This window comes from Rutidosis leptorrhynchoides, chromosome 4 (assembly GCF_046630445.1).
Source record: "Rutidosis leptorrhynchoides isolate AG116_Rl617_1_P2 chromosome 4, CSIRO_AGI_Rlap_v1, whole genome shotgun sequence".
NCBI lineage: Eukaryota > Viridiplantae > Streptophyta > Magnoliopsida > Asterales > Asteraceae > Rutidosis > Rutidosis leptorrhynchoides.
The window spans coordinates 283,411,679-283,421,918 of record NC_092336.1 but is presented as its reverse complement, the minus strand read 5'-3'; positions in this window follow the sequence as shown (position 1 = coordinate 283,421,918).

Genomic DNA, 10,240 nt, shown 5'->3' with positions numbered 1-10,240 from the left:
TAGTTTAAATATCGTCGTTTTATATTTTTAAATATTTTTAAAAGATTTATTAGAGTAAATAATATAATTTATTTATTAATAAATAAAATTTTATATTAAATTTATATAATAAAATATACTTTTATATATATTAAGTAATAAAATTTATAGGGTTCATTTAATATCATAAAGATAATATGATAGGTATTATTAAAGTAAGTTATTACACGTAGTAAAATATGTTTGTATCACATATTTATTTGATAAAATAATATCTATAATGATAGTAAGTAAAAGTTGTATTATTTTGTAATAATAATTATTATTATAAAAATATCAATATTTATAATTACTAAGATGACATTATGATAAAACGATAATTCTAATTATGATAACTTTAATATTTACGATAATTTTTAATATAATCTTTAAAATAATAATTCTATTTAAAATAATAATAATAATGATATTTTATAGTAACAATGACATTTCTATTAAAATGATAATTTTTGTTAAAATGATAGTTTTAATACTAACGATACTTTTAATAATAATAGTAATGATAAAAATAATAAGAACAATAATTTTATCTAAATCAATATCTTATAATATTTTAATTTCATCATGATACTCTTACTCATTATTTCCTAATCGTTTCGTTTAATAGCTTTTAATCGTCTTTTATATCGTGTTCATAATAATGATAATAACAGTAATCAAAATAATTAGGTGTTACAAATATTTATTTTAATTACACTAATATTAATAATGATAGTTACTATAACATTATTAACGATAATACTAATAATTATCTTAATGATAATATAGTAATAATAATAATAAAAATAACAATAACCATTTTTAAATAATGATATATATATTAATAACGATAATAATAATAATACTAATAATAATAATAATAATAATAATAATAATAATAATAATAATAATAATAATAATTGGATAATAATAATAATACTAATTATAACTTTAACGATAATAACGATAGTAATAATAAAAAAAATAACAATTTTTAATGATAAATCCCTTTTATTGATAAAGATAATAATAATCATAATAATAAGATAAAACTAGAACGACGATAAAAACGACGATAATAATAATCATTTTTAATAAAAATATCGAAAATTCAATTGATTATAACTTCTAATCCGTTCATCGAAACCATTCGATATCTAAAGGAAAAGTTCTTAATTTTTCGCTAGCTTTCCAAGGACATGCATATCTTATACCTTATCTCAACCGCAAGTGTAACTAATTTAACATTCAACCTAACCTGTCTAAGGGCAATATTAAAAGTACTAGCATGCATAATCCTAAATACTCGAGCACTAGTCAGGGATACACTATTAGTATGTAAAAGTTAAATTATGAGTACTCACATATCAATATTGAGATTCAATATTGCAGGAAAGGTACGTAGACGCAACGGAAATGATAAACACTATATTGACCTCACGAGCATACCCATGAACCATACTCAATCACCTCCATAGCTATAACCCATAATTTCCTTAATCCTATCCCACTCGAAAAACAATTTCGAAATCACTCGGACAGCACTCCGTCGTAATATTTTATGTATACTAATAATATCTTGAAATAATACGGAGTAAATATATATATGTAAATCGATTGAGAGAGTTTAGAGAAAAATATTTTCAAGTTTCTATGAAATAATGAAACCTATTGAATTCTATTTATAATAGATTTTTGAATTATTAAAGTAAATTATTAAAGTATGAATTATTAAAGTGAATTATTAAAGTATGAATTATTAAAGTGAATTATTAAAGTATGAATTATTTAAGTGAATTATTAAAGTATGAATTATTAAAGTGAATTATTAAAGTATGAATTATTAAAGTGAATTATTAAAGTTAAAGTAAAGTAAAAATAAAGTAAGGTAAAGTTTAAGTATAGTAAAAGTATAAAACTATGTACGTATAATACGCGAATAAATATATATAATATTAATTTAAATCGTTATATATATAAAATAAAATATAAATATCGTTATCTTTATCATACTAGTTAAGTAATGAGTTGTCAAAAGTGGTTCTAGATATTTATAAAAGTTATATACGTTTTAATAATAAAGTTTTTTTAAACTGAAAACGTTCTTGTACGTTTAAAACTAAATAGATCAATCGAGTCTTTATGGGATTCAATCTTCCACTATCCTTTGTCTAGTTCTCAATGATTGACAGTTTGTTCTTATTTATAAATCACTTTACCATTTTCCGAATATTGTTAAAATGGAAAGATTTCTCAAATCAACGTGGGCCTTTCAACAGAGACTTGTAATCATAATTCAATATATCTGATAATTCAATCATTTGATCTTATCTTCTAATTCCATTGATAAACATTTTGAAACAGATACAATCATATAAAGTATTTAATCTAATATTTTATTTACGTTTCAAGTTATAATATATATACACATATACATATATAATCATATTCATTTAATGGTTCGTGAATCGTTGGAACTTGGTCGAAGTTGAATGAATGTATGAACATAGTTTAAATTTCTTGAAATTTAACTTAACAAATATTGCTTATCGTGTCGGAAACATATAAAGATTAAAGTTTAAATTTGGTTGGAAATTTCCGGGTTGTCACAACATATTCGTTTATTCTAAAAGTATAAAGGAACATGGACATCATCTACATGAAGTGTTGAAGATGTTACGAAAAGAGAAGTTGTATGCTAAATTCTCTAAGTGTGAATTTTAGCTAAGGGAAGTGCAATTCCTTGGCCATATTGTAAATAAAGAAGGTATTCAAGTAGTTCCGGGGAAGATAGAGGCGGTAAAGAGTTGGGAGCAACAGACTACACCAACAGAAATTTGACGTTTTCTCGAGTTAACCGGGTACTATCCTCGGTTTATTCAAGACTTCTCTAAAATTTCTTCTCCGTTAACCAAACTGACGAGGAAGAATGTGATGTTTAATTGGGAAAATGAGCAAGAAATTGCTTTCCAATTGTTGAAGGAGAAATTGTGTCAAGCTCCGGTGTTGGTGTTACCGGAAGGAATTGAAGATATGACGGTTTACTGTGATACCTCAATCAATGTGCTCGGGTGTATTCTAATGCAACGTGGTAAAGTCATCGCTTATGCCACTAGGCAATTAAAGAAACAAGAAAAAAAAAATACCCGACTCACGATCTTGAATTGGCGGCGGTGGTTCATGCCTTGAAAATTTGGCGCCATCTCTTTGACCAACAAGAGTTGAACAACCGTCAACGTCGGTGGATCGACTTGTTGAAAGATTATGATTGTGAGATACTTTACTATCCGGGAAGAAAAATGTTGTTGTAGATGCGTTGAGTCGAAAGAGTCAATATCCAAAAATACAAGTGGAATCATTGCGCAATATTATCATTACCGATTTCCTCGTAAAGCTTGGTGAGATTCAAATTGAAGCTTTCGTCAATAACACGCATGATGAACTAATTAAGGGGCAAATGGAGTTTATTAAATTAAGTCCGCATGGATTGTTGTCCTTTTAAGTTAGGGTGTGGGTGCCTAAAATGAGTGATTACCGACAAGCGCTACTTGATAAAGCACATAAGTCAAAATATTCCATCCATCCGGGTGCAACAAAGATGTACCTTGATTTGAAGAAAGAGGATTGGTGGCCCTGAATGAAGTGTGATGTTGTGAAGTATGTTGAACAATGTGTTACGTTTTTACAAGTTAAGGCCGAGCACTAAAATCTGTATGGCATGTTGCAACCGCTAGAAATCTTGAAGTGGAAGTCGGAGCACATTACCATGGATTTCATTACAAAGTTGCCAAAGATGGCGAGATCCCAATTTGATATTTAACACCCCGTCAAAAACGTCATTGATGCGGATGTTAACTCTGGTCCTAGTGCATGGCTTTACTTCTACGTAACAGCAAAGTTCTACAACAGAAGCAATAAATACCTGAGATAAAACATGCTTAAAAGTGTCAACACGATGGTTTAATGAAGTTAATAGGTTTAGAATAACCAATGTTTTTAGACCACGAGATTTATTTTAAATCAAATTGATATAGAAATATCAATTTAAAAAGTATGCTGAGTTGTATAATATCAAAACTAAACAAGTTTACCCCATGACACTTTGTTTATTCGTGTCGTTGAATCATTATTATGTATCCAGGACCAACGATCACAAATGGATAGAGACGTTACTCTCAATAGGACTTCTCACAATAATTAAGCTTGCTGTTATACCTAGCAATTGACGATATTATGGTAGGGATTTAGCATGAATCAAAGCATGTAATAGCATATAAGTTTGAGTACTTGTGTCTAATGTGTAAAACAGTTTATAAAACAAGCATGTGTCTCACCCCAAAAGTTGTAAAACAGTTATGAAATAGTAAAATGTGGGGCTATGAAGTTCACCTTAAAATAGCACAGCAAAGAGTTATTATGCAAAGGTAATAAGAGCAAAGTACAGCAGACTGGGATCTCAACTTAGAGATATAAGTTTGGTCATTAGTTTGTCCAGCCAACAATTAGTGTGTCAATTATAATAAAGTTTAATTGACGTTTAAGTATTTAAATAAATAACCTTTATTTAAATAATTTTTTATTAATATAATAAATATATTAATAGTTGGTTTCTATTTTAGAAAAGTTTCTATTTATAGCAGGTTTCCATTTTTAGAAAGTTTAATAAGTTCATTTTATTAACATTCCGGTGACTACTACTTTCATTGTTAGATGTTATACAACTAGCAACAAACCTCAGTGCTATCAAGTAAGTCAAGAGATGGCCATATGTAACCGGGGGCAAGGATTCTTTCAGTTCGACTATAAGTCGCAACCTTTTGTAATCCACAACCATATCTCAAATGGCAACCTAGACACCATCCATGACCGTAAGTAGCGGGGAAATTCGTAAGAGTTGTATGTTATCCGTTTGTGATTATATTTCCACTTTGTAAATTGTACGCTTGTATAATATATATTGTATAATATATGTTTATTTGTATTCATGTAGGTAAAATTTATGCGTGTATATTATATATCTTTTATATTATATATGTTTGAATGTGTATATATATTCTTAGATAATAATTGTATTTGGGTATGTGTATATTTCTTTATACATAATTGTTTACTTATAAAGTATTTTTATTTTGTATGGTTATGCGTGTTATATATACTCTTTGATCAAGCATAATTTTACGAGGTCAATGTGAACCTACGCTTGAGTGCATGATAGGGTTTAAGGACTGATGTGGTAGCGGGGTGTATATAAAATAGCTTTATATTTTAGCAGGAAAATACTATTAAATACGTTACAATTTTACACAAGATATTTATTTATTTAGAGAATGGATATACTTAAACCTTGCTACAACACTTATAGGCAGTGTACCTAATCGTACAGTAGTGTAGTTTTTAGTAAGTCCGGTTCGTTCCACAGGGAAATCTTTAAACAAAGCTTAACGCTATATTAGTTTACTTTTATAAAAATACAAATATATATATAAGTAATATTATTATTATAAAGGGGGTTTTTACCGTTTAATGACCGGTTTGTCGATTTTAAAACTTTAGTCGCAGTTAAAACCAAATGTAAAATATTAAAAATAAATACAAGACTTAAATTAAAGCGTAAAGTAAATAACGATAATGAAATTGCGAATAATAAAAGTGCGATAAAATAAACTTGCGATAATTAAAAAGTACGATAATTAAAAGTGCAATTAAATACAATAACAATAAAAATGCGATAATTAGAAGTGCAATTAAATATAAAATAAAGGAAATTAAATATGAAATAAAAGAATTATGCTTATTTAAACTTCTGTAATCATGATGATTGACGTGTTGATTTTAGTTTTATGCCCATGGGTTAATTGTCCTTTGTCCTGGATTATTTAATATGTCCGTCTGGGTTTTGTCCATAACAGTCTATCAGTCATAAATATAAAGTGCGAGTGTCCTCGTCAAATTATCCTTATACCCGAAGTTAAATATTCCAACTAATTGGGGACTTAAACTGTAACAAGATTTTAATACTTTGTTTAATAATTACACCAGGATGTCGACTGAGTGTAACCCAAGGTTTTAATATTTTGTTATCAATTATACCAAGTGTCCTTGTACATAATTTCACCCCTGTTTTAATTATTATAGTGGCTATTAATCCATTCCCGTGTCCGGTTAAATGAACGATTATTCGTACATATAAATACCCCGCTCATCGTGTCCGATCGAGTGTATATGGTAATTTATAGGGACGCCCAATTGTAAATCTTTATATTAACATTAACAAACTATCATTTAGTTAAACAAATATAAAGCCCATCAATAGCCCATAGTCTAATTTCCACAAGTGTCGTTCTTTTGTCCAAACCCCAATTATGGTACAAAGCCCAATTACCCAATTTTAGTAATTAGCCCAACATCATGATTACTTCGGATTAAATAAGCATAATAATAACTTAGCTACGAGACATTAAATTAAAAAGGTTGAACATAACTTACAATGATTAAAAATAGCGTAGCGTTACACGGACAGAATTTTGACTTACACCCTTACAACATTTGCTAACATACCCTTATTATTAGGATTTAAAATTAAAATTAAAATAAAAATATAAATTATATATATATAATTACGTATATATTGAGAGAGAGATAGATATTAGATGATGAAAAATGATTAGAATTCGGTTGGCTTTATAGGGAGTTTCAGAAATTGGGGCTCCGCGACTCGCGGCATTTTTTGCCTTCAAACTCTGCGAGTCGCGGAGTTTGCTTTTACAGCTCACACAAGTTTGACTCTTTGTTTACCGACGTTTTTAAATTTTTATATAATATATAAATAATTATAAGAATTATTTAAATATTATATTATATTTATGTGCATAGTTGACTTGTAATTTTTAGTCCGTTGCGTCGAGCGTTGAGAGTTGACTCTTGTAATTTCGAGACGTTTCTTATCAATAATTGGAACCTCTTTGATTGTATTTTGTACTTTTGAGCTTTTTGGTCATTTGCGTCTTCAATTCGTCGAATCTGTCTTTTGTCTTCACCTTTTATTATTTAAACGAATATCACTTTTAAATAGAACAATTGCAACTAAAAGCTTGTCTTTCTTGAGGAATAATGCTATGAAATATATGTTCATTTTTAGTATTATCAAATATTCCCACACTTAAGTGTTGCTTGTCCTCAAGCAATATCGTCTTGAAATACTAGAATCACTTCTTTATTCTTCACACTTTGTACATCAGTGATTTCTATACGGCGGTATAAACAATGGTAATAACGATATGGTTTACAGTCCCACATGACTATAAAAATTTAGATCCATTAAGGAAATTGGATCTTTATGTAAACATTTGATCTTTTGAAAATTAAATCTAGTTTTTACCCTAGATAAGTTTTCCGGAATAACCCTTCACCGGTGTTTGCAAAATATTTTTGTGGGTTTGGTGGGTTTCAGATTTGAAAATTTTAGCTCAAAACTTATGGTTTTGTGTCACCCACTTGCTAACCTTGTATTTGGAAAGCAACACGTCCAGTTTACTTGTCCCGTATATTACCTTTCGGTAAACTACCGTCCGGTTGTAAAGGAAAGCGTTGAACAAGCAACTGTTAAGGCAATGTCCCCTGACATGCTTTTAATTATGGTCTATAACGTGTCGAACGCAATTACTATCCTTGGTAGGAGCAATAGTAAAGCTCACCCTTATGATTTTTCGGTCTGGCACAAGGTCCTGTCTTTGACCATGCTATGCAACCACCGTTCTTATGGTTGACACCCGATTTGGTTCAGGTGACCTAATGAATTCCAGGTGAATTCCTAGGATTTTACGTTCAATGGTAATTAACGCATTGAAAATAGGGTTTTCAGAAAACAAATCGGTTTGTAATTTTGATCAAAATATTTTCTCGTTCAAGCTCGAGTTTAGATATCATTGAATTCCATGAGTTTGAATTCTCAATCTTTAAGGTCAATCTCAAGGATTGAGTAATATCAGTCTTAAAAGCTAATTTTTAATCTTTAAGGAGATTATCCTTTCTGGGGATCTGATTCATTAGTCTTATCAAGCTAATTTGCACGGTGCCCCCCCCCCATTGTACGAGATAAATCCTTCTCATGGTTAGGATAAATCTGACCACTTGGCGACCCTGTTTGATGCTGAGGTCCGTGGATTTCCTGCTGATTTTAGTGATGACTTTTCTAGATTTTTCGTCAACCTACAGCTGGTCTGGACGACAACTTCATGACCTAAATCAAGAAGCGCGTGTCTTTTTCGGAAGACTTTACTTCCTTTTAATGATGGAATTGATTCATCGTGTAGATCCATATTTCTTACAGTAAATCAGGTAAAACTTTTTAGTTTAGTCCAAAGCAAAAGTATTTTCAGTTATTTGTACAAAAATATGTGATATATGTTTTGAATAACTTGGAGAATTTTCCCACACTTGGCTTTTATTTTCCTTTTTATCGTCCTCTATTCCATTTTAAATGAATTTTAACATTTTGGTTTGTTTCTCAATTTATGTCCTTTCTGAGGTAACAATAATTTCGGTGTTAAAACCTAGTTTTATCGTTCATAAATATGTATAAACATGATTTTAAGTTCATTTAATTGAAAATTTTGAAAAATTTTACTAGAATTGGGTAGTCAGTATATAAGACTAGGGCTGTTCTTTATTATCAGAGAGCACTAGATTCTAATACAACTACTACTTTACTAGTATTTCTAATGGTAACCAAGTGTATAAAGTAAAAATTTTAAAATTCGAAAGAATTTAATCCCTTCCCACACTTAAGATCTTGCAATGCCCTCATTTGCAAGAAATCAGTAACAATTTAAATTAGTGAGTGTGATTTGTGTGAAAATGATTAAATTTTTACCAAAGTTTCCAAATATATTGGCGTTTGTTTGCTGAATGATAAATGGTGCACATCATTTGTTCATTCCGTCTTGTTGTTATTTCACATATATTTTGCATCTTGTCGTCAAAATTAGTTGCTTTTCCTGAACTTAATGCCAGTCTTTGAAAATGCGTTGTTTTACCCTGTTGTGTACATAAGATAAACTGCAAACATATATACATATTTTTGAAGTTTGGTATATTACCCCACATTCAAAAATTATTAAAATCTAAGAATAAAAGTTAGAAAATTATAAAAACTATTACAATATTAACATAAGTATTAAACGTATCAACAATACAAATTACAAAATAAATAAAACTAAGTAGACTAGGGATGATACTGATACCAATAGGGGTTCCAAGCGTAACCATAGGTGCTATAGAATGCTTCGGCAGGGTTATACGTAGGATACGGTGGTTGCATCTCTATAGACCAGGGAGGGAATATGGGTTTTGGTGTAGGAATATAGTTTCTACCTATATGTTGGCAATGAGCTATGATTTGGTTTTGATAAACTTGCCAATCTTCAAATGCTCTCTGTCTAGCATTTTCGTACTCCTGTGAAGCTATAAACCTTTGCATTTCTTGCATTTCATTTCCCCCTCCTACATTACCTTGCTGTTGGTTTCTCTCAACCTGTGGATGTCTACCATGGTATTGTACTGCGGCGTTATTTTGCCTCTTCAAAACTTTCGCACCATGGTATACATTTAAACCTATAGTATCGCGGGGTTCTGGTTCTTCGGCTAATAATCCCCCCGACTTATATCCACACCGAGATATTCAGCAATCAAAGTAATAAAAATACCACCTCCTATTATGCTATGCGGTATCATCCCCCTAACCATAGCTGATAAATAATAACCCACACAATAAGGTATACTTACAGCGCTTTGTGGGTCTCGAATACACATATGGTAAAACAAATCCTGTTCATTTACCTTTTCCTTGTTCTTACCTCTTTGTGTAACCGAATTATCTAAAAACCTATGAATTACTCTTAATTCAGCTCTATCTATATCCAAATAATAGTAATTTCCCCCTTTGAATCGGTGATGGCTTGTCATTTGACTCCATACACCGTGTGTATCAAAATTTTCATCTATCTTTCTACCATTTAGTATCAACCCTCTACAATCGGCAGATGCTAACTCCTCAGGCGTATATATACGTAAAGCCTGAGCCATGTCTAGTAAAGACATGTGGCGCATCGAACCTCCTAACAAAAATCTAATAAAAGATCGATCGGTTAAACTAGCTACCCGATCATTTAATTCTATACTACACAACAATTCTTCACACCATACTTTATATACAGGTCTACGC